Raw genomic sequence first — 25052 nt, forward strand, 5'->3', positions numbered from 1 at the left:
ATAACTCCTGATCCCCCTCTTGCATAGCCTCCCCCATTTTCATTGTCCCCCCATCAGGGTGGTACATTTGTTATAGTTGTTAAACCTACACTGCCACATCACTGTCACTCAAAGTCCGTAGTTTACGTTTGGATTTATGGTTACATTTTGGTGGTGTAAGTCATATATTTTTTTTAAAAAAGAAAGGACTATGATTCTCTTCCTCTCTCTCTTTAAATCGAAGCTTCAGTTCTGAGTGAATCTAGGAAGTCAATAGGCCTTGTGACAAATACAAAGGTTTTTCTGTTGGGTCCATAAGGATTCAGGGATCACGTGTTCACAGGCTGTGGGCAGTCTGCCTTGTGTAAAGGGCAGGACAACCCTGGCTTGAGTCGCCCTGTGGAGCCTCAGTGATGGCTTTCCTCCTCTGGGGCAGTCCTTGAAGTCACACTATAGGGAAAGAGCAAAAGAAATAAACTTGTTCAGATTATCTACTGTTTATCCCAAATTGTTTTTTACAGAACAAACAATCCCTAAGATGGTGTATTCTCCTCTCCAAACTGACAGTAAATTAATACCTTCACTGTAACTGAATCAGAAGCTTCTGAATTCAGATTAAAGTTTCCCAAGAGTGTCAAAATGCAGTATGATTTATCAGGTTTTCCAAAATTAACTTTAAATTGGTGGTTATTAAAGTAAAGACCCCAGAATGTTGTCCAACTTGTGAATTGTCTCTTCACATTAAAGATCCTGCTTTCTTTTCTATCCCTGGCCTTATAATTATACTGCTCTTCAATGTATATTTAAAACTGCATGGGGATATAAAATAATATGATAGAATAATAGAATAATTGGGGGAAACATAACAGTATTGAGAAGCCTTTCTGTAGATGGTAAATAGGCCATAATTTAAACTCAATTAGAAATGGATTAGATTGTAAATAAGTGTTAAAACAATAAATAACATTGATTGGGTACCAATTATGCAGCTGACATCATGTTAGATGCTTTACATCTCACTTGATCCATTCATGAATCCTGTGTCATGGGTAACTTTTCTTACCCGTATTTTATAGACAAAGAAACTGAGGCTTGGAGAGTTTAGGTGACTTGGTCAAGTCTACTAAGCTGATAAATATTAAGGCCAGGATTCTAAATTTCATGCTCTTTCTGTTAGTTCTTGAGATAAAATCTTCCATTTTCAGAGCAATGAGGACTTGAGGAGACTCCAGACATTGGCATTTGGGGAGTTATTTTAATGAAGAGGTCAATCCATGAGAAGCATCTTTGAATATAGTAAATATGAATTGAAGAAAATGCCAAGGTGGTGACATAAAGGGATCAGAAAATGTACTGGAAATCAGAGCAGGATAAACAGGCGGCAGCATGTTCATGAGAACGAGATCGGACAGTGTGAAGGCGAGTTCAAGAAGTGCGTGGGGGACAGAAGCGAGGGCAGCCGGAGTGTTAGTTAAGGAGGCCAGTGACGGAGAGCAGGGAGAAGCTGCATGAAATCTAAATTGGTGGTTATGGGGAATTTATTGATGGAAGTAAAATCTTAAACTGCATGCTTAATGTCAATCTAGTTTACAGTTTTAGATAATGTAAACTAAGGGTGACAAAATCAGAACAGATGGCAAGAAGCAAGTTTTACAGAGAGCAAGCCACAAATGCCTGTGGAATGGACATCCTGCTGGGGCAGCACGCATCTTCACCCCCACGGGACTTCACAACCCTCATCAGTGATTCACGTATGACAGCCGTGGGCAGAAACTACCCGCTAACAAAGTTCCCTCCAGTTTCCAGCAAGGGGAGTCTGGTAAGTCTTTTGGTGTGATTTTTCTGATTGTATTTTAGGGGAAGCACATGAGCCTCCTGATAGGAACACTGTGGCGATGACTTTTAAAAAACAGATGTACTGTGATAGTCTGATGGCGAATTCCTTTCCTTAATTTTCTTTCTAAATGTTTGTTTCTGCTTTGGAGAACCATTCAGAAGTGTTTGGGCAAGCACTGTGTCGTGCCTGCAGTGTTGGGTACCACTGTTTGACTGAGCTAGGAATAGGAATTTGGAAAAGCTTTCTCCTCTCCTCACCATTCACATGAAAATTTTAAGGTAATTGCTTTATGAGATTTAAAGATTTTTTTTTTTATGTTGGGACCCGGCACAGTGATACTCAGGGAGATGAAAGGCAGAACTGTTATTTACAGCTTCCAAAGGAGAGAAGTCTGCCACACAGGAGGCTGTACCTGGAACAGGGTAAGAGCAAATTGGAAATGGAGAAGCTGGTATGTGCAGCAAGTAGCTGGGTCTCCCAGGCTTTCTGGGGATTGGCTGATATGAATATTCGGTGGAGACTGAGGCACAGATATTCTCCCTAGCTGCTGGTCCACCTGGCCCTTGGGGAAGTTACGGTGTTGGCCTAGTGGTCCTGGAGAGCAGAGGTCCCATAAAGGAAGGTTAGGGTGGGGCTTAGCAAATAATAGCAAAAAGGGAATTTAAGCGTTTTTATCCATGACTTTTAACACTGAGACAAGACCACATTTGTGAAATTTTCTATTACGTTGTTATGACTGTTGAAATGTTGGGGCTTGAACCTGCAGGAACTGTCCTTGTATTCTTTCTTCCTTTGAATTTTACACGTATGTGGGGGCATCAAGACCCTTTGTGATAGGGAAGTACTTATATTCTTTCTGGATTCTAAAAGTTTTCCAACTGCTTCATTTTTATCAGTAGTACCTCATTCCTTCAGTGTACCAGGGAAATAAATAGTTTTTGAATCGTTCACCAGTCCCTCTTTCTGCAGCTGCTTGCCTCCTCCTGCCTCATGTTTTTATGCCTCTCCATTCCCACAGCTCCTGTCTTAGCTCATGCCTTTATTCTTTCATATTTATTTCAATAGCTCTTTAAGCCACTTTCCCTTCTTCCAGTCCCCTGATCAGCAAACTGTGGCCTGCAGGCCAAATCCAGGCCATTGCCTATTTTTGTAACTAAAGGTTAATTGGAACATGGCCAAACTCATTTATTTCTGTGTTGTCTATTTTATTTTATTTTTGTGACATATTATTTTATCTCAAGGGCAGAGTATGGTACAGTTGGGGTTGCCATGCTGACCCCCTGCACAGTTGAAAATCCATGTATAACTTTTGACTCCCCCAAAACTTAATTTCTGATAGCCTACTGTTGACCAGAAGCCTAACATAATCAGCTGATTAACACTTATTTTGTATGTTATATACATATATTATATACTGCATTTTTATAAATAGGTAAGAAAAGACAATGTTTTTTCAAATAGTTGCAAATCTCCAAAAAGCTTTCCTATGTATTTATTGAAAATAATCCACATTTGAAACCCATGTTGTTCAGGGGTCAACTGTGTAGGTGCAACAGGTGCCATGGCCTGCAAGGCCATAAATATCCATCCCAAATTCTGATTATGTTGATCTAGGATGTAAGAGGAGGAGAGGAAGGAACTGACACTTTGAGCACTTCATGCAAACCCTGGGCTGGACACTTTGCATAAGTAAAACTCAGGTTTATAAATTTAGAGGAGTAATAAATGTAATTTCTCTAATTTTTTCTAAAATTTAATATGGTTTCTATTATGAATCCCAGCCTTTGGATGTTAGCAACTTATTCTCAGTCAATTCAGTCATCCCTTCTCCTCCCTCTGTGGGATTGTTTTCTGTGCTCTGAGCGAGGGAACATATACAGTGACAAGATGTTGAATGGCTGTGCTGCATATGGTCACTGCCATCAGCCTCACTCCTGCCAGATCACTGTCACTCATTCATGAAGGTCTTACTACAGTTGTTTCTTGTTCCCATTAAAAAGATCTCTGGAGATGTCTCTCTGCTCTTCTCTGACACCCTGGTGTTACAGAAAATGTGATAAATCTCTTACCTGGTGCTGGGGTTATAGGACCTCTGAGAGGCTGTAGGAGGCCCCTTCTGCTTCCATGTCATTATAGGTGCGAGTGATGCTTCTTGGCCACACTGAGTCACAAGAACTTGGTGAGGCTGTGTAAAGCCCTTTTTACTCTGGACATATGTCTCAGCCATTTCTACACAGGGCTCTTGTTGCTTCCTGAGAAATGAGGCACAGGCCTCCTTTGGTCTCAAATCCATAAACCTATCTAGTGGTTATTTTCCCCCATTCTTCCCAGAGTTCAGTCTGCAGTGGGTCTCCACAGAAGCAACTACTTTCCCAAAGTTGCAACATCTAGTTAATCCATATTCCCCTCTACCTCTCCTCCATTGCTCAACCTGGACAAAATTAGAATTTTGTCATATCAGTAGTTGAAGCCTTGGGGATGGGAAAAAAGGAAGTTTGCTCCTACTAACCACACTTTTTTCTAAAATGACAATAGATACACATAACCTCTTTACATGTTTCCTCGCTAAACTTTAGGCGTCTGAAACTGAAAATCCAAGAGCTGGATTTTCCTATTTACTCTTTTTTCCTATTTATTCCTATTTACTCTTGTTTTAGTGTCTCCTACCTTCCTTGAGGCAACGAACACCTAGTTGCTGGAAGTTCACAGTAACTCGGGGAAAAACCATGGACTAATGCTTCATAATCATGCCCTCTGTCCACACACAACTCGTACTGTTTGATTCTTTGTTTCTTACAGTAGCGCTGACAGGTAGAGATTTCTTCTCCTATTATATAGATGATAAAATAGATTCAGGTGAGTTAAGTGGTTAAGTAAGAATATCAATTCAAGTCTGATGGCCCCCAGATGAGTGTCCTTCCCCTTGTACTGCACTGCAGAATGAATTTTACACTAAAATTTGGCTCTAATGTCTATTCTACTCTTTTGCCCTGTTTAAAGTCTACTCTGTAGATTTTTCATCTTACTACTCCCTTTGGTTGTAATGATTTTAAGGCTTATTGGATTCTATGTATTATGAAATTGCAATTAAAAATGTAAATTAAACATTTTCACTTGTTCATTTACTCACAGGATGAATATCTCCTTGCCTATTGAGTGCAAAGCAGTGTGCTATGCACTGTGACTCTAGGACAGGGAACCTAATGTAAGGGATGTAAGATATAGGAAGAGATAAAGATGTTAAAATAGACTTCATTTATATGGGGTACATTGTTGATAGTTATAACAACATACAAAAAATTTTCTGTGGTTCCACAGAAGGACATTTAATATGCCTGGGGGCATCAGGGAAGGCCTCACAGTAGAGGCAACATCTCAGCTGGGTCTTAGAAGATGCGTAGAACTTTGAACGTGTGAGTAATGTATGGAAGAGCCTTCCAGACTCAAAGTACTGCCTAAACAGACACCAACTAGAAGTATGTGTTCTATTCCTGGTATTTGGGTTTGCATATAGATTGGCATGTCAAATCACAGAGTGTATGGAGGCATGTAGTAGGCCTCTAAATATAAATTGGGGCCTGAATATGAAGAATTTTTATTGTCTTGCTAAGAAGTATGGACATTATTCCTGGGTAATAGGAAACCACTTACGCCTTCTAAAGGAGGGAGTGCCATTGTCCAATCTGAAATAAACTTATTTGGGAATTTTGGCATGTAATTTGTAGGAATAGAGAAGGAAGTGCAAATCTTTGGTTAAAAGTCACCATTATAATTATTTGTACATTGAAGTCCATTGTCCACATTATTTACTTAATTAACACAGGCAAACAAAAGTGGGCTTGTAGGTGTGAGACTGGCGGAGGAGAGGTGCTGACTTACGCCTGTTAGATGTCCTCTGTAGACTCTGTGCTCATTAGCGTAGAGGTGTTAGTTCTTCAGTTCCTTTTATAAGCATTTTGTTATTTTGTCACTAGATAATAATGGATGTGTCAGGGTAAATATGTCTCAACTGCCTGAGAAAAGCTTATCTGTCATAGAATATAGTGACAAAATTTTAAAGGCGATATGCACCTCCTTTCTTGTGAAGTCTAAGCTTGTTGGCAAGGTCTGGCCTTCAACTCGATATTTTATGTTTTTAGGTAAAGAATGGAACACAGCCTGTTAACTCTTAATTTTCTCTTCCAGTCAAGACTTTTCAAAACGTTCTGTCATATTAAGTATACAACTCAGGATAATCAGTTATTCTGGAGCTTAGTTATAAATGGTCAATCTGTTTTCATTGTAGAAGCAACAGTGGGTAAAGGAAAAGGAAATTAAATGTAAAAATGAACAATTTCCACCTCTAACTTCATCATTTGAAATCAGAAGGATCAATTTCCTTATTTTGAATTGTGTAAAACACTTGGATTTTTTTATTGGCTCATTGATTGATGAACTTATCGAAATCATTTGCCATATACCATGTGCTGGGTGCTGGGTTGGGGGTAAGGTGGAGGAGAGATTATAAGGCTTAATTCAAGGGACGTAGAATTAAATATTAAAACTGAACTTGGTGCACTGCAGGTATCTGCTAATCAACAAAATATTTCCTCCCATATCTAATTTGTGTGAAGTTCAGTACTAGGCATTAAAGAGGTTGCAAAAATATATCAAACAAAGCATATACGATTGAATGAAAAAAAGTCCAGTAAATGTTCATTATCACAAAGTGGAAACTAAGAGTTGACATTGTAGTACTTAAGAGATCAGAAGAAGAGGGAAGCTTTCTATGGACTGAAAGAGCAAGATGTCCCTGTGAAGGACGTGGTAGAAATTGGCCAGTGTTGACTGACATACACCACTTCACTCCCACATCTCATCAGTCATAAACAATTTCAATCCATTTAAACTGCTGTTTGCCCAGTAGTCTGAGATTATTTAAAAATATAAGAAATATTTCAATTAGTATTGGGTTATACTCTGATAGTTATTAAATGAAGATGATTTCCCATAAGCTCTTTCAGAAATGAGAAAATTAGTTATGGGTGAGCATAGTCCATTAATTATTTCATGTACCTGACAACCTCCAGGGAATGCCATGGCTTCACAACAGAGTCCCAGAGTGTTACATTTTGCATTTGATTCCCTGCATTTGCCAAAGATGAGTAAAATTGGATGACTCCCTGTTGACTATGCATCTGAAGCAGCTATTGTGTGTTGTTTATTTCCCTAGAGAGAAAGAGTTCTATAACATCCTGTTTTTTGTCAAATTTTGCTTCTTTCTCCCTAAAGATCTTCAGATGCAAGTAGATTACATAAACTATAGGATTTCATAGTAACAGACTTCTGGAAATAGAGAAATATTCCTATATTGCTTTAAAAATTATTTTTATTTATGGAATATTTAGAACATGCAGAAAAGCATAAAGATAATAAAGATCATGCACCCTTTACTTAGGTTTAATAGATGATAGTATTTGCCTTTTGTTTTTTCTTCAAATCTCTCTCTTCTTTCAAAGAGACAGGATAATTATCAATACAGCTAATGCTCCCCCCATATTACTTCTGCTTTTCTACTTCCAGGAGTAGTTCTGTCCTGAAGTTGGGCTGTATCATTTCCATGAATATTTACATTTTTAATGTCTATGTAGATACCAAGAAACAAAATACACTGTTATTTGTGGGTTTCATGATTTTACCTAAATGACATCAGAGTGTGTCACCACACCTTGCATTTTATGGTCAGCAATTAAGTTTTTGAGACTTTAAGATATCGATGCATATGAATCTAGAATACTCACTTTAACTGTGGTATAGTACTCTATTGTCAGAGTCAGTCATGGTTTAGACTTTTTCATTTTTTTTCTATCACTTAGGCTGTTTTTGTACATGTGCATGCTTCTTTGGGAAGAACACCTATGGGTGGGGGCTCCATTATGATTTATCTTAGGCCCTGGTGCTGAAAGTGAGCAAATTAATGATGGCTCCATGACAGAAGCTTGTTTCTTGCTCGCATAACAACCCAGATCAGGTGCTTATGGCAGTGGATGGTTCTCCTCAGTGAGGGCACACAGGGACTCAGCCTTCTTCCAACTGTGTCTCCAACCTCTCCCGGGCTCTTCATGGACTCCATGCAGCTGGGCAAGTGAAAAGAATACGAAGGAGGCCCATTCCCCTCTAACATCTCTAGGTTGGAAATGGCACTCTTCCCAGAGGGATAACTGATGTGTTACTTATGCACGCTCTGTGGCATAATCCTTACTATGGAGGTCACTTATAGTGGGAATTGTCTTTGTCCCCTTACCATGGAAAACTTTCAGGTCAATTTCCACACTCTGGCCTGGATTTTTGTTGTTGTTATGTGTCTTTTAAATTTTTTTAGTTGAAATAGAGTTGATGTACAGCAGCCTATTACAGGTGCCCGTCACAGTGATTCTGTGTTCTTATATATTACAAAATGATCCTCATGGTAAGTCTAGTGACCATCAGTCACCACACAATTATTACGGTATTATGGACTTTATTCCCTATGATGTATTTACATCCCAGGACTTACTGATTTTACAACTGGATGTTTGTACCCCTTAATCCTTTCACCTGTTTTGCCCGTCCTCTAACCCTTCCTTCTGGTACCCAACAATTTGTTTCCTGTATCTATGAGTCTGTTATGTTTTGTGTGTTCATGTGTTTTTTAGATTCCATATATAAGTGAAAACATATGGTATTTGTCTTTTTCTGTCTGAGGCCATACCACCTTGAACACACCATATCTCACATGGCCTGGGTTATTATGGATGATAAAATGTCCTAGATTTCCTCCTTGTGGGCTGAGGTGAAGTCTGTGTAAGCACAAATAAATTGCTCTGTACCTGAATTAATATCTCAGACCAAATGGAGAATCATACTGAAACATAATGAGGAATCTACCTTGCTTCCTAAGGTAGTCCCTGATAGTTTAGAGGGTTTGTTTAGTTGGTTGGCTCTGGGCCCAGGAGGTGGGGAGGCATGGCTGAGGTCAGTTTTGCAGGTTGGCCTCATCCTACCTTACCCTACTGCTTCGAATCCTGTTGATAGTAGCCTTAATTAAGTGCTATAGGCAAATTGAAAGATTTATCAGTGGGACTGACTGACTGGTATACTCAGAAAAATTTTCTCTATGTGTCTCTGACATTTCTGCACAAACTGCAAGCAGAGGCACTGACTTTGTTCTGGACTATCTTGACTATAGTTTCCTGACAATCATGACTCCCTCTGTAGAGCAAAGGGCAGTCGTGGTTATTGTTCATTATAAAAGAATTCAGTTCCCTAAGCTCTAGGTTTCCTTGCTGTAACTCAACCCACTGCACATGAAGGTTCATCATGTCCTCCTCAAATCTCCCTGTGGAAACTGGGACTTAGGGAACTACAAGAAATGCTGATACTCTGGCTGCTGTTACTTCTGTGAGTAATAAAGACCTTGTCTCTGAGCCAGGAGTCTCATATTTTCTGCCAGCATTCATGATACTGTGACAGGCTAACTTAGCTTGCAGTAGGATAGAAAAAGTTCTTGCCAATGAGAAAATAAAGACAACACAACTTGGCTGATCTTGGACAAGGCACCTATCCACTGTGGGTCTGTTGTTCCACATATTTTATAAGTAAATAGATTTGAGTTAGGCCACACTACTGTCAAGGCCTTTTAAGAGTATGAAGATCTATGGTTCTGTGATTCTGTGGGGCAGTATCTTAGTTCTTGCACAGCACAAATCCACTGGAATAGGTATGCAAGAGACACTTTTTTATGCTAGTCAACATGTTTGGCTACCTCTTGGCACTTTACATTTTACTCTCCTTTGTTTTGACACCTTATGCCTTCATTTCTAAGGAAGGAAGTCAATGATAAATTTCCCAGTGGAAGTTTGAAAAACCATCATTTTGAAAAGGACAGTTCCATCATGTAATCCATAGTTGAAGACAGAGGGAGTGTTTTAAACCTTGAATTTAATTAGTTAAGGAAATTCCATGTTTGATGCGACCTCTATTTCAGCAGAGAGCAAATCAAGGCAGTTCTGCCCATGTTGGCTCATCAAGACAGTAGGAATCTGCATTTTATTGCTACTAAAGAAATGGAGACGTCAGGAAGCTAAACAAAGGGCACTAACCCAACAGACTCAACTTGAGGTGCCCTTATTTACTTTGAATATCAACTCAGCTGTGTTTATTGTCATGGTGAAGGTTTTTCACTGGAAAAATTTGTTGTTAGTGGTATTTTTCAATGTTGGACTCTGTAAGGCTTGACTGGAGGGTGGAGAGCAGTGCGAGTCCAATGTGGAAAATGGTCAGGGAGATTCGGGCTTTGCAGAGTCCTGAGGCATGGCTGTGTCACTTGTTCTTTGCATCTCAAATTAATCTTCAAGTCAAGTGCTCTTGCTCATATATATGATGGGAGATGAGGAGTCAAATGTTAGCTTGAGCTTGATTGACAGGGCAGAGGCCCAGACCTGGAGGGGAGACAAATCCACTGCAGGGAGAAGCCTCTGAACAGGGAGAGGTAGCCCCAGGGCCAGGCAGCTTACACTGTGGGCTCACTTCCCTAATCTGTATATTCAGGCCATAGACTTCTTGGGTCCAGGGAAGCAATACACTCACTTCTCCTTTCCTGGAACACTGAGGGGTCTGGGGTGGACAGATGCCTTTGCTATCTCTAAGGCCAGTGCTAGGAAGAGACTCCTGTCCCTCCTGGTCTTTCAGTCTTTCACATCAAAGTCCAGCATGCATATCTCCTAATGTAAAATGCCCACAATCCTCACGACCTCTGTAATGCTCTGAAACATTCTCAGACACTGATGTTACTTTTTCACACAGCGTTTTTTCTCTTACAAGGTATACTTTCTTCTGCATTTTTCAGGCCTGCAATTTCCTAACTTTAAAAAAAACAGTAAGAGTAAGATAAATTCTAGCCAAAAAATTCTAGCAGGCGAGAGGCAACAAAGGCCCAGGCAGTTTATTTGAGTGCAATTCCCAGGCGAGGTTCACCAGTCTGCATGGACGCAGGCTGGGGAAGTTGCCCCCAACCAGATAGGCGGGGAGTTTTTATAAGCACAGGGAAGGGAGGGGGTAGTGGGCGTTGCCAGGGGTATGTGGGGAATTTTTTATTGGCTCAGGGTCGGGTGATGGACAGCCAGAGGTCTCCTCCTTCCGGATGGAGGGGGTCTGCATCCGGGGTCTGTTGGCAGGTCACGGGCGGGACTGGAATCCAGGAAGAGCTGTCCGTTCCTTCCCTATACGGCACAGAGCTACTTGGTGCTGTCTTTGTTCCGCTTGCACTGTCCTCGCTTTCCTCCCTCCAGTGCCTCCAGCCTTACAGTAAGATCAGTTATCAAGGGAACTTGCTTTTTTGTTATTATGAAGACCATGAACCACAAGGGTGTCTGATGAAATTAGCCACAAGTTCCAGAGCGCAAGCAGTAGCCTGTCTCATCTCTTTTCTTATTCATACAGAAGTGGTAGCAGCACTTTTCTCCCTTCCTATTACACCAGGTTCCCTTGGCACAGGAGGGGCTTCCTGCTGCTGGCTCTGCAAAGACACGTGTCTCATAAACAGCAGTCAGCGTAGATCAGTGTTGTGCATCTTTGAGGACATTTGTTATCTATAAAATAAGATATGAGAGCGAGGAGGAATATATTCTGGGTAGAAGCAAATAGTTCATATTTTCACAATCACATTTTCTCAGAAATATAGTGCATCCAAATATTCAATTCAAGAAAAGGGAGTATAATACTTTTTTTCCCTTCCCTCCTCACTGGACCTATTTTTTCCTTACGTATCTTATCTTTTCATTTTATTTCTATACTTTACCTTGTCCTCACCTCTCATCCCCTCCTCTGAGTTTATTAATCAAGCAATCCATCTTTCCCGTGGAGGCAGTGCCTTTACCACAAATCCCGCCGCTTCTCAGACTGACTATAAAGCAAAGCTCTTTGGGAAATCTCAGAATGGTGACTGGTTGCATAAAGTAGATTATGCCTGTCTGAAGTACCCTGAAAATAGTTGTATTCCACTTATTACCTGTCTTTGAAATGAAAATATCAAGATAGTTTATCTTTAAAATGCTCCTCTCCAGAATATGAGGTTGAAAACTTAATAATATCAAGAATTCAGTTTAGAACAACAATCTATTTGTTCAGGATACTCTCTCTCCAATACTATACCTTGGAAATATCCTCAATAACACTATATATTTTAGTTTTGTTTTTATTACAATAATTTATTGACACCAAAAGTGCACTTGAGGCTGAGAGGGTTGAGAACATGGGAGGGGGGCAGTCGGGGGCCAAGGAAGAAATAAAGAGATGGAGCATGAGAGAAGGAGAGAGAGAGAGAGTATGCCTGAAGATGGAGGCGTTTCAGAAATGTGATTTGCTCTGTAGCTGTTGTCTTTGTCTTTCTCAAATACATTCTGCCTCACTGAAGGAGTCATCCATTGCTTCAATGATTCCATTTTCTATCCCCTATGACTTAAAGATAGATTTAAATTGGCTCACTCATTTCTTTACCTCAGAGCAGTGGTAAGAACCGCAAGCGAAAGTCGAGTCTATGTCTTACAGCTGACCCTGTCTTTGCACCAATAGTTCTCATCTTGGGGAAATACCCTGTCATTCTCAAAGGGTACTTGGCAATGTCTGGTGACGTTTTTAGCTGTCACAGTGGTGTTCAGGGGGCTGTTACTGGCACCTAGTTGGTAGAGAATGGAGATGTCACCTAACATCCTACAACGTACAGTACAACTCCTGCAACAAAGAACGATTTGGCCCTAATGTCAGCAGTGCTGAGAGGAGGATTCTTGATTTTTGTAAGCCAGACTCAGAAGCAAATGGTGAAGGCAGGTAACGTAGAAGAGAAGACAGGAAGGAAATAAAAATAAATTGGGAAATTACTGTAGGCCTGATACCCCCATTCATATGTTATTTCTTTCACCTACTCCTCAGAAGCTACCAGCAAATAAGTATAATTGTTCTTGCTTTCATTTTCGTCTTCAGTCAAAAGAGGAATTTAAGACCCAGAGAAGTTAAGTGATGTGCTTAAAGGTACTTGACTCAGCATATGTAATTCTCAAGCCCATGATTTTCCTCTTTCCCCTCACTGGGAGCAGGCAGACAATTATTCCATTGAGATCTACATTCTGGAGAGAATGGAAACTAGACTACTATGTTTTATCAGGAGATTTATACATATGGATGCTCATATTTATATCAAATAACCAAATGATCATGCATTTCTAGGGTGGCTTTAACTTTAAGTACTTGGAAGACTTTCATTTGTATCCTGATCCTGATGTTTTGTTTGGAAAAATAAGGCCATTCTTCCTTTTCTATGTTTCTTTCCCTTTTTTTAAAATCATATGTAAGAAGCTTCAATAATCACATGGACCTTGGGCTGCAGTATATGACATATTACATAAAGGGTCTAGACAAAGGACAGTGTGACACTGGCCATGAATTAAAAATACATAGATGACAGATGCTCCAGACTGAAGGCTAACAAGAAAAGAGTAAGTTCCTGAACTGCAAGTGATTGGATATAAAATGTCTTATCGAAAGAACTGGATCATCTTTTGCTCTGGTTATCTTGAAGAAGAAAATAGGTATTCATTCACTGGAACACTTTAATACTTTTCCTTGGCTGTATCTATAATGAGTTAGCTTTTCATTTATGGTCACATTTTGAGCAAAAGAAAAGAGTAGTTTCCATCAAAATTCAGCCTCTTTGGACACAATTAAGCACAAATGACAATGGTAGAAAGTCATTCCTTCCCATTGACATCTGAACTTCTAAAATAGAGTACTCAGGAGTAGGGCCTGGCATTTATTTATATTTTCTGTAAGTTCCACAGGAGATTTTATTTTAGTAAACACAGTATTTTGAGTTTAGTACTATTTCACAATTTGTTCATTTATGATGGTGACCTTGGTGCATGCCCAGCCTACCTGCTCTTGGGCCAGCATGCATCCCAAATGCAATCTATGCTAGATGGACTCTAAAAGGGTTGTTACCCCAAATGTTTTAAGTAGACATGGGCATGAATAACTTTTTAAAGTATCAAGTTATTACTGTAGGATAATAGTACAAGTGTTTCATAATAAAGTTTCTAGATTCTGGACATTCAACCTCTGAATCCGAGGTTCTTAATCAGAAAATGGAGATGACAGTAAAATTCTCACGTTTTTAAATGAATTTAAGGATAAAATGATACATAAAAGTACTTAGTAAGCTGAAAGAAATGTAAGATATTGTTGGTATATATTTTACTATTTGACAATGTTTTACTTTTTAGTTTTGGCAACTTGGGCCTTTGAATTTCACCTTTAGTTTAAGTGTCATTCTAAATCCCTGTTTTTTAAACAAAATTCCTTACCTAAGGTAGGAAGCCCTTTATGACAGAGATGTCAAACTCTAAGAATGCAGGCCTAATCATGCCTACGGATTCTGTTGTTTAGCTCACTAAGTGTTTAAATATTAAAAAAAAAATCAGTTGTCCATAATACTTAAAAATCAAGAGATTTCTTATAAAATTTGGAATTCTGATTTCTGTTGAGAAACCAGAATACATAACCTGTGTACCCCCAGGGCAGCAGTCAGCACCAGCTGAGTAGTAACCTTGGTTAGACCCTGTAGGCATGTGAATTTGTCACCCGTACTCTACAAGTGACAATCCTCCAAGTGTGGCCCAAGACCAAGAGAATATATATCACTTGAGAATTTGTTAGAAATGTGAATTATGGGGCCTCGCTCCAGACCTACCAAATCAGACACTCTGGAGCTATGACCCAGCAAGTCTTATCAAGACTTCTCAGTGATTTGGATGCCCTTTAGAGTTTGAGAACTACTGTTCTACATGCCAGTCAAATGGTTTGATGACTTCTTTCTGTACTTGTCTAAGTGTCAGGCAACTCACTTTTACTTCCAGTTGTCATGGAGTTCTTTCATTAAGCCACATTTTATTTTCCTGTCACTTTCACCATTGTTGGCTTTTCCTTTTTTTTGTTCTTTTTGAAACCTGAGATAACGAAGGAGAATGACGTCTCGTGGTCCTTAGTAATTTGACAGCGATGTGTGGTGACAAGCCCTGCTGAACCGAGCTGAAGCAGCTCTCGTCACTCTTTGAAGCCATCCTTGTCTGACTCCTCTCTGCTGAGCAGCTCCTGTAAAAACCTCAATTTCTCCTCTTTCAAAACTAAGCAGTTGTGCCTAGTCCCAGAAGGAATGTGTATCTTTGCTTTTATTCTGACATATCTTTCAGCATTGATTAGGTCATTCTGACCTGTTTTATTGTCTTGTACTTGAGTGTGAAAATTCTAGAGATTACTCTCCATTGGTGTTCCCTCCTTGAGGGAAAATTCATAGTGTAAGAACTAACTGTTATAATATGATACCAATATTCCTGTGAGATTTGTAAATTAAATTTTCTTTCCAACTTTTGTTTAATATAGTCAGTGTCACCTTGTAAAGCAACTGAGATAATTTTGTGTATCCTATCAATTTGTTTCTTGTTTGACATCTGTGTTTGTTTATATAGCTTTCAGAAGTGGAGAATTCTGTCACCAATTACTGCTGATGGCTTTGACTTAGAAGAGAGTATGCTTATAAATGAAAGTTTTTTTTTTAAGTTGTATTTTCCAAATAAATATTCACTGATTTTATTGAATACTTCAATTGAGTAATGGAATCACAGGCTTTCAGAGAAATGGGACTCAAATGTAACATTTATTTAAGAGAAATTCCTCATCATTGGACAGGGACAATTGAAAATACATTAAAGGGATATCTTCAAGTAATTGATCAAGTATATATTTCCTTGTGAATGTGAAATCTTGGGCTAAAGCAACTGCTCAAACAGCTTTAACAAGGACATTGTTAAGGATATTGCCTGTCAAAATAGGATTTCCTTATTTCTGATCTTCTAGATTGGCTGAAGAATCATCTAGGGACATTTTAAAAATATTGATTCAGTAGCTCTGTGGTGGGGACTGGGAAGATGTATTTTACAAATCTCCCCAGGTATAGGTGGGTTTGGGACTGACTATGCTAAATCACATAGTGTATCCTCTATGAAGACTAAGAAGAGAAAATTTATCAGTCCATAGAACACAGGAAAGGTTATGCTTATCCAAAGCATCTGCTGTGCCTTGGTGACATACAAGTCTTTTCTATGATTGTTTTTCCCTTTTTGATTTGAACTGTTGGGAAGCTCAGAGGCAATTTTGACCCCTATTAGCTTTTGCATAGGATTTTCTAGAATACATTTTTGTATTCTAAATTTTTTTTTTTACTCTGGCTTTATTTTAGCATTTTCCCCATTTTTTTTTCACTCTGATGTCTTTTTCCACTTTACTTATATTTTATAGTATTTAAAATTTTTTTTTGAACTCATAATCCTTTTTAGTATAAAGTATCATGTAAATAAAAATAATACCTGTAACAGACTGTCATATAGGTCATTAATGGAGCTATTTCAGGGAGTGTCGCTTAGCAATCCTGAACGGACTGCTGCTGACTTACTGCTCTGCTTTCCATGCGCAATGCTTTGTGACAGTGAGCTAAGTTAGGAGGAAGAGCCGTGGGCATATGACATAGGGAATTGCACATTCTCTATCCCACTTAAGTGGTTTTCCAGTTCACATTACACCTTAAATACTCTAAAAAGAAGTATCTGCAATAAAGACATTTAAAAATCTTTCACCCAACACTTACCAAACTTTTAAAAAACCAAACACTCCTTTCCTTCTCCCAGAACCTATGTTAGCATTTCTGGAACAGTATTTTATTTGGGAAATACTCTATTATTGCTGTGCTGCAAGTGCTGAATGTCAATATGGATAAAATGGGGAAAGCTATCGTGTTGGGGTGAGCAGAAATGATCAAGCATAGCTGGTGGAAATAAACTGAGCTAAGTGAGTAAACTTCAGGGCAGCGTGTTGGTCAGTTGGCACTTGTGAAGAAACAGATATAAGGAGATAAAAAGACTATAGGTATTTGTATTCTTGCAGTTGCAGAAGGAAAAGCACTAGGAGAACACATTTGAAGTGCAAACTGAGACCCTAGCTGATCCAAACTATGTTCCACCTTCTGAGTGCTCATGGCACTAAATGGGAAGTTATGCGAATAAAGTAAACAGTTGTTGGAAGTGGTGCAGCCTGTGATAATAGGGAGAGACTGGTGGGGAAGTCTGGGGAGAAGTTTGGGTGAGTGATGTGTCAGTGGATAAAATCACTAACGGAAGAATCTGTAGATGTATGAAAGAATTAAACTCACTTTGATGGCACAGGATTGCCTTAGTTTTTGCAGATATTTTGTACCTCCTGACAACCTTTGTCAGATCATGAATAAGTTAAATGTTTCATGCATCCATATCACCTCACTTTCCCTACCTGTATTGCCAGGAGAACAGGTAGAAATATTTTTATTTTAGGAAATTTTTTCTGTGTTAAAGGAAATGTTTTATGTGACATCTTATTAATTGGTCATTTAGTCACTCCAAGTCACAGTCTACTTTAAATCATGTTAAACATTCTTACCTTTGAGTCAATAAAAGTTAAAGAGCAGTGGTGAGAAACCAATTTAATGCAATCAGTTTGGAAACACCTAAAGTGTGAAGTTATACCTAAGCTATCTGTGGAAATAAACATTGACTCCAGCACTTACATCATTCAGGATGTGCCTAAGGAGAGATGGGCATGAACTTGGAAGGCACAATGCAGTCTCCACAAGGAAACTGTTCATGGGAGGAACTCAACAGTTATTATAAGAATGTGCTATTTTCTTGTCATGTCAAGAAGAGAAAGACCATTAATGCAAATTCTGTGGCCCAAAGAAGTGAGTGGTATGAAACAGTTTCAGTAATCACTTGCAAGATAATTTCAACTATTAACATCTGAAGATCAATTCCAAATTTCTGTTTCAACCTTATGTTGATCACCCATTTTTCTTTCTGGATGGCTATGTTTATTAACTAGGAATATTCTCTGTCAGTCTTTCGTTTCTATTTGAGAAATCGGCTTCTTTAGATATCTCTTTATTAACTTATCTCTTTAAATTAAATTGAATTAAATTTCTGGTAAAAGCTTATCCAAATTGTGGGGTTTTTTTTTTAATGTGAACATCTGCCTTTACTTTTATTGTGCATGGAATTCTTTGTAACAAAGAGTTTTGCTTTTTCTTATTTTTCAAATATTATTATTATTTATTCATTTATTTGTCATATGGTTTTTAGGAAATGTCACTGGAAACTTACAACATAAGAAACAACTCTTCTTATTTTACCCATATTTCTTATGTTCTTCTAACATATTTAAAATGTTTCCTGCTCTTTGTTAAACTATTTAAGTATTTTTCTCTCATGATGCAGGAAGATTAGATATTTAACATAATATTTAGGTAGATCAAATAAAATATTTTTATATCTGTTCCTCTTTTCTTCCTTTTCTGGGTGAGGAAACTGAAGTTTTACTCTGTTAGCAAATTTCAATTCTACAAAACTGTTATCATCTATAGTTCTATATTATATTAGATTGTAGCCATGTTTTATGTTATTCAGAATTATTCATCTTATAACTGAAAGTTTATACTCTTTTACTAAGCTTTCCCTATTCATGCACCCCTCCCCACCTCCCCCGAAATCCACACCACTTTTTTATTACCTGTTTCTATGGGGTTGCCATTTTTTCCACCTTAGAATTCTACATGTAAGTGATACCATGCAGTATTTGTCTTTCTCTGCCTTACTTCAGTTAACACAGTGCCCTCCAGGTTCATTCGTGCTTTCAAAAATGACAGGATTTCCTTCTTTTTACAGGGTGAATATATATATATATATATATATATAGGATCGAAGGATAATTCTATTTTGAATTTCTTGAGGAATCTCCATGCTGTTTTTTGCAGTGACTGCACCAATTCACATTCCCACCAGTAGTGCACAAAGGTTCCCTTTTCTCCACATCCTTGCTAGCATTTGTTACTTCTTGTTCTTTTGACAATAGTTCCTGACCAGTGTGAGGTGCTATCTTACTGTGGCTTTGATTTTCATGTCCCTGATGATTAGTGGTGTTGAGCAGCTTGTCATGTACCTGTTGGCTATTTACATGTCGTCTTTGGAAAAAAGTCTATTCAAGTCCTTTGTTGTCTGGCAGATGCATCTGGAGAGGTCCCTCCCTGCTCACTAGGTAAAAACTTAACCTGGTTGGGGAGGGTTCTTGATTCTGACTGAGAAGGAAATCTCAAGCAGGTCGCAGGAGTGTAGGTAAGGAAGGAATTCATTAAAGCACTAGTAGAAGCAAACGTCAGCAGGAATGCAAGCAGCAGAGAGCAAGAAAGGACAGAAGGGGGAAAGGGAAGCTCATTGTACTCCTGCTTCGCATAGGGCCAATCCCTTGCCAACTTCTAAAGCCAGGGTCACCTGCATCCAGTATCTGCTTGGATCTGCATGGTGTGGGAATTAAGCCCCTATCCCCTCAGGGTTTAAGGGAGCCTCAGAGCCCTGGATGGAGTGAGATGATGTTTTGAGAACGTCCCAAAGGCAAAGAATGGAGGTTTTCAGGCAGGCTACTGCAGAGCATGATCATATAGCTGCAGGGCTGTCTGGGTCACCTAGGTGATGGGAACTTGCAAACCCAAATCAGAGATCTCAGTAGTCCCTCCCTACTTGTTTGAAGTACAACAGAGAGAGTGAAGACTTGTGTTTATGTCTGGAAAATCGAATGAAATAGCAAAGTAACTAAGACACTTATCACTGGAAGAATGCAGAGATAAGACACAATAAGTTGAGCAGTGAGAAGTCTTTATTTAAGGCAAAAAGTACAAAATCAAAAAAGGAGTGTGGGAAACCTCAAGGGGAGGCATGCTTAAGGATTTAGGGTATGGGTTTTATAGGGCCTTTTGGGTAGGGTAGGCATAAGGCATGATGTATACAGGTGATTCATAATTCCTTTGACATTTTGTCTTAAGAATAGAGTTACTTAAGTTACTTTGTTGGGCCAGATCTTGGCATTTTCTATCCACATAGGTATATTTACACTTAGAAAGTCTATCTCCCATCCTGGTTACAGTTACTTAATTGCTTAAGGGGCTGGAAGAAGAGTAAGAACAACATATAGATTAAGTTAAAGAATAAACTGGGCCTTTTTCGCTGGCTAAGTAGCATGACCCTTGTCCCATTTCTCTGCCCTACCTCACTTTGGCCATTTTTAAGTTGGATTATTTCTTTCTGTACTATTGAGTTGTAAGAGTTCCAACTCAATGGGGAGAACCAGTTGCATGGTCTCACCCAACCACAGGGAAGCAAGGAAGTATAATCCTATAAGCAAATGCCTGGAAGGAGAAGAGAGGCAGGGGGTCCAGCCTGTCAGTTGACAACCACAGGGCTTGTTGGGGTTGGTTTCCTTTAATCAACATGATGTCACTTTCCTCTTCTTTGCTGTCACCAATTTCACCTCCCCTCAGCTATTTAGTACTCTTAGTTTGAGCTGTGTGTCCTTTGTTTCCCAGCATGGTCCAGCCTTTGCTCTGCCTCCAGCTACCAGTGTGCAGACAGGTGAATTCCTCGACCTCTGCAGCTCTAGTTTTCACAGCCATAAAATTAGTAGTTGGATTAGGAGATCTTTAAGATACCTGCCAAATGAAATGTTTTATGGCTTCATGAAAAGGCAAAATAAATCCTTCTTTGATTATCTTGCACTGACCAGGCAGGTAACATAGGCTGTACATGGCTGTGGGGACATAATCCAACAGTGGAGAGATAAGGGGCTGAGGGGCATTGGTGCTGAGCCAGGGTGGAGATTAAGGATAAATTACTGAGGTGGGCTTTAGGCTGCAATACACAGATTCAGAGGCAGTTAAGAAATAGGAAATGATCAAATCTAGGATCCTCTGACTTTATTTTTTAATTAGTGATTAGTAATTAGTGATTAGGTTAATTAGTGATAAAGTAGGCCATTTCATTCATTCATGTATGCATATATATATTTCATTCATATATATATATATACATGTATACACACATATATCATTCATATATCTATACATATTTTAAGGGGAGACATTCAATGGTTTACTTCAAAGTTTGAGCATAGAACTCTTGAGATGTCAGGAAAATACACAAGGGCTTTTTTTGGTTTGCACAGTATGATCACGATTATTGCAAATGTCTTTCACTAAGTGCCAAGGTAGCCAAACTACAGCTGAATAACTTCCATCAGTTGAATTTGAGAAGCTACAGAGATAAACAGCAGCAATTGTCTTAATAAGACATGTTTCTAAGAATTCAGACCATTTTCATTGCTCTAACCTGCATTTTAAACTATATACATCCTTCTCAATTTGTGGCTTCCTAAAATGGTTCATACAACACTGGTTCATACACCCAGTTATATGGATTTAGCAAAGTGAGGAAAGGCCAGATCAGATGCATGGGCCTGATGTGCCACAAAAACCAGTGCTTTTTAGACAAAGGCGCATAATTGCTGATGGTAGCAGAGAGGGAAACAGCCTTTAGGTCCTCAAAATGGCTACGGACACAAGCAAAGAGAAGACTCCCCTGATGCATGCTTAACTGCTTGCATCTTCACCCTGTTCTCCCTCCTCTGCCTCCTTACATAGTAATTTTACTAGTCACCACTTACAGGGAAACTGCCCGAAGGTAAAGCTTACATAAGGACTTCAGAGGGGAGAAATGGAGGGAGATTTATGATGAGATAGCTGGGGAATCTGGGTCCAGATCTGTGCTAAGGCCTGAAGCTGTGTTGCACTTATTTTTCCAAATTGCTTCTCTTTGTACTTCTCTCCAGTCCTTGCTTACTTGCAACTCAAAGCAAAATTTTATTTTATTTTTTAGAAGGATTGATTGTAGCATTATGTCAGGAGGAAAACACTCATGTTAGTACCATGATGGTTAGTTTTATATGTTAACTTGGCTAGGCTATAGCACCCAGTTATTTAATCCAATACTCATCTAATTGTTACTGTGAAGATTCTTTGTGGATGTGGTTAGCATCTATGATTGTTGACTTTAAGTAAAGGAGATTACCCTAGATAATTTGGGCATGCCTCATGTAATCAAAGAACTTAAGAACAAAAATTGAAGTTTCCTGGAGAAAGAAGAAATTTTGCTTCCAGACTACAATATCAGCTTCTGAAATAGTTTCCAACTTGCTGGTCTGCCCTACGGGTTTTTGACTTGACTGTCCTGTCAAACATGTAAGACAACTTCTGTCTCTGTCCATCTGTCTGTCTATTTATCATCTCCTACTAGCTCTGTTTCTGGGGAGCCCTGACTGACACGAGCTCTTTTGTTGTTCACCTGGTGGTGTGATTGACACATAGCTAACCTTAAATAGGAGTGTCAGCACCATTTGTGAAATGGTACCAATTTTTTTAACAGAAATTTAAATTTGCCTTCATGGTGTGGCTCAAAGGACGGTGCTGCCTACTTCTACCTGTTCAAACTGGCTCTCACCTGGAGTGAAATTTGCATGATTATAATTAGTGCCATCTGTTGATAGAGGAATCATAGATCTGGTCTAGAGCTGAAAGTGCCAGAAACCACTGGCTATCTCTTAAATGTAAGGGAAATCTTTCCAGGTCAAAACCAATGAATCTTAGGATTGGAGATTTGAAAGATCCCACTCTTCATTCAGCCCAACTTTCTCATCTCAAAGGTAATGAAATAGAGGCCTATGGAAAGTTAGGTGTGCTTTACAAAGCCACATTCATCAGAATAACATAGCTTTTAAAATTTGTTTTATTGCTTGAAAATGTTTTAATATTTTCATTTAATGTTTAATGCTAAATATTTTGCTAAAGTACATTGTTTTGCCTATAGAATATTCCATCATATGGATATTCCAGCATTAAGCCAAATATCTCGTTGGATCATTTAATTTATATCCATATTTTTAATTGTATAAATAATACTGTGATAAATATCCTTAAACATAAATCTTTGTACATGTTTATCATTCCTGAGGGTCAAATAAAGGGATTTCTGGATCAAAGGGTATGCATGTTATAAAAGCTTTAATCCCAGTTGCCAAATTGTCATCCAGAGAGTTCTTATCCGCTCCTAAGACTCAGTGATGAACAAAAGGGCCTGTTTCTCTGCACCCTCACCCACACTGAATGTCTTCATTAACAAATATTATGGCCATGGAGTCTTCTCTTAATTCACATAACTCTGTTTATTAGTAAGGTTGAACTTAAAAAATTATTGGCATTATATTTTCTTTATGTATTTTGATGTTCTTTCTCTAATATTTTTTGGAGTTTGTATTTTATTAGTATGTAGACATTTTAAAACAATGAACCTAAGTCTGTTAGGAAGGAAAGGACTCGGCTTGATGTCGCAGGGAAGTCAGACACACTGAGATGAGAGACCAAAGTCAAGAATGCAAAGTAAGTTTTAATACACTCTGCGTAGAGTAGCAGAGCAGGCCTGGCTAAGGTGAGACAGGCAGGTGTGGATGCTCATACTGAGGCTTCTTTTATGCGGTTTTGGCAGGGCAGAGAGGTCCTTGATTGACAGCTGTCCACTCTCTAGGCTTGTTCTGATTGGTGAAATGGGGGCAGAGGCTGTGCTGTGCCTGTGTCTCTGATGTTTCTTATCTGAGGAACCCTGGACATTTCCTGAGTCACTCTTGGACCCTGTGGCTTCATCTGATTAACTCTTTGAGTCATTTCTGGCTTTCTGGTTCTATTTGATCAACTACCTGAGTCATCTTTGGGGAGCCCTTTCTCCTTTCCATTCCACTCATTTCTGTCTTTCTGCCTAACAAGTCCATGAAACAATCCCTCTATAAATGGTGGGTATTATTATTATTATTACAGTTATATTGTCATTGTTTCACTGTGGTTGCTGGTATTATTGCGTCTGCTTCTTGGAGCTGTCTTGTACTTAAGAAGAAACTACAGAGGGAGCATGCCTGAGGTCAAATAGCCTACGTTAGGTAAAAGGTATCTCTATTTCATTGGGAAAAATTCACCAAAACATATCCTAATTATGTTGTTGATTTTAAAATCTTTCATCTGCATCCTTTAGCAAGGCATTATTCTCCTTAGAATAAAATAAAATGTGGTTTATGCTTCAGGCACATGTATAATGGCAGGTAAACCACTCCACCCCTTTAGTCTCCTCTCTAACTAGACACTGAGATTCTTTCTTTTCTTAGAAATTATGGGAATTGGCCTCAGAGAACACATAAATTGCAAAGGCCCCCCTTTTTTATATAGCACTTTACATTATTCCTGTTTTTTCTCTCTAGAAGGAAAAGTATAAAATTACATATCTGAAAATGGAATCTGTATAGCTGTTTTTTTACCTTTTTAAATATTTAGTAGTACACCATGTTTATTCTTTATGTTTCATTCCTGAATACTGTGTTTTATAGAAGACTATCAGGAAGTTTCTTTCATTTTTATAGTAGGCCTCAAAAGTTTGGTGGGCTTGTGCTCATTCAGTGGCCTGCTGCTGTGTTTGGACTCCTTCCCCAGGGCAGGAGTAGTGTTTATGATCTGTCACCACCTCATGCAGCATTAATGAAGCAGCATGGGAGATGACTAGGGGACGTTTGGAATGATCTGTTGTGAGTAACAACTGGAAAATATATATCTGAACCTTGGAGTGGTTGCTGTGTGAAGTTTTACCTCCACAAATGAATTAATGTAAGTAACTTGATAAAAATCGTTTCTGAAACATAGTAGATGCTCCAAAGATGTTAGTTGTCTTTTGTATCCATCAGAATTCTCTACAGAAATAGAACCCATAGGATACACACATACACATACATACATAGATATAAAGAGACTTATTTTAAGGACTTAGGGATTGGGTTATGTGATGTGGGTGCTGGCAAGTTTGAAATCTGTAGGCAGGATTTCTATGTTACAGTCTTGAGGCAGAATTCCTTTTCCACCAGGAAACCTCAATTTCTGCTCTTACAGCCTTCAACTGATTTAATGGGCCTCATCCGTTAAGGTGATTTCCTTTACCTAAAGTCAACTGATGATAGATATTAATCCTATCTACAAAATATCTTCACAGTAATATCTAGACTAGTGTTGACTAAACAACTGAGCACCATAGCTTACAACACATAAAGTTAGCCATCACACCTTCCTTTTATGCTTGTCCTTTCTCACATGTAAAAGGGGTTCTTCCAGAGAACCAGGGGTCCTTTCCTACCTATTCCAATTTCATGAACTCATGGAATCCATTTAATAAACATAGAT

At 38.8% G+C, this 25052-nt stretch overlaps 1 long non-coding RNA gene across 1 annotated transcript in view; it reads left to right on the top strand.

The window, feature by feature from the left end:
* The first annotated feature begins 1423 nt into the window (after positions 1-1423).
* The window catches only part of LOC130681387 (uncharacterized), a 167379-nt gene continuing 143750 nt past the window's right edge, over positions 1424-25052 (top strand). Inside the window, exons 1-2 of the long non-coding RNA XR_008994508.1 lie at positions 1424-1798; positions 5135-5229. This is a non-coding gene — a long non-coding RNA (uncharacterized LOC130681387). The remainder of the gene's footprint in view (positions 1799-5134; positions 5230-25052) is intronic.

This window comes from Manis pentadactyla, chromosome 17 (genome assembly GCF_030020395.1).
Source record: "Manis pentadactyla isolate mManPen7 chromosome 17, mManPen7.hap1, whole genome shotgun sequence".
NCBI classification, from domain to species: domain Eukaryota; kingdom Metazoa; phylum Chordata; class Mammalia; order Pholidota; family Manidae; genus Manis; species Manis pentadactyla.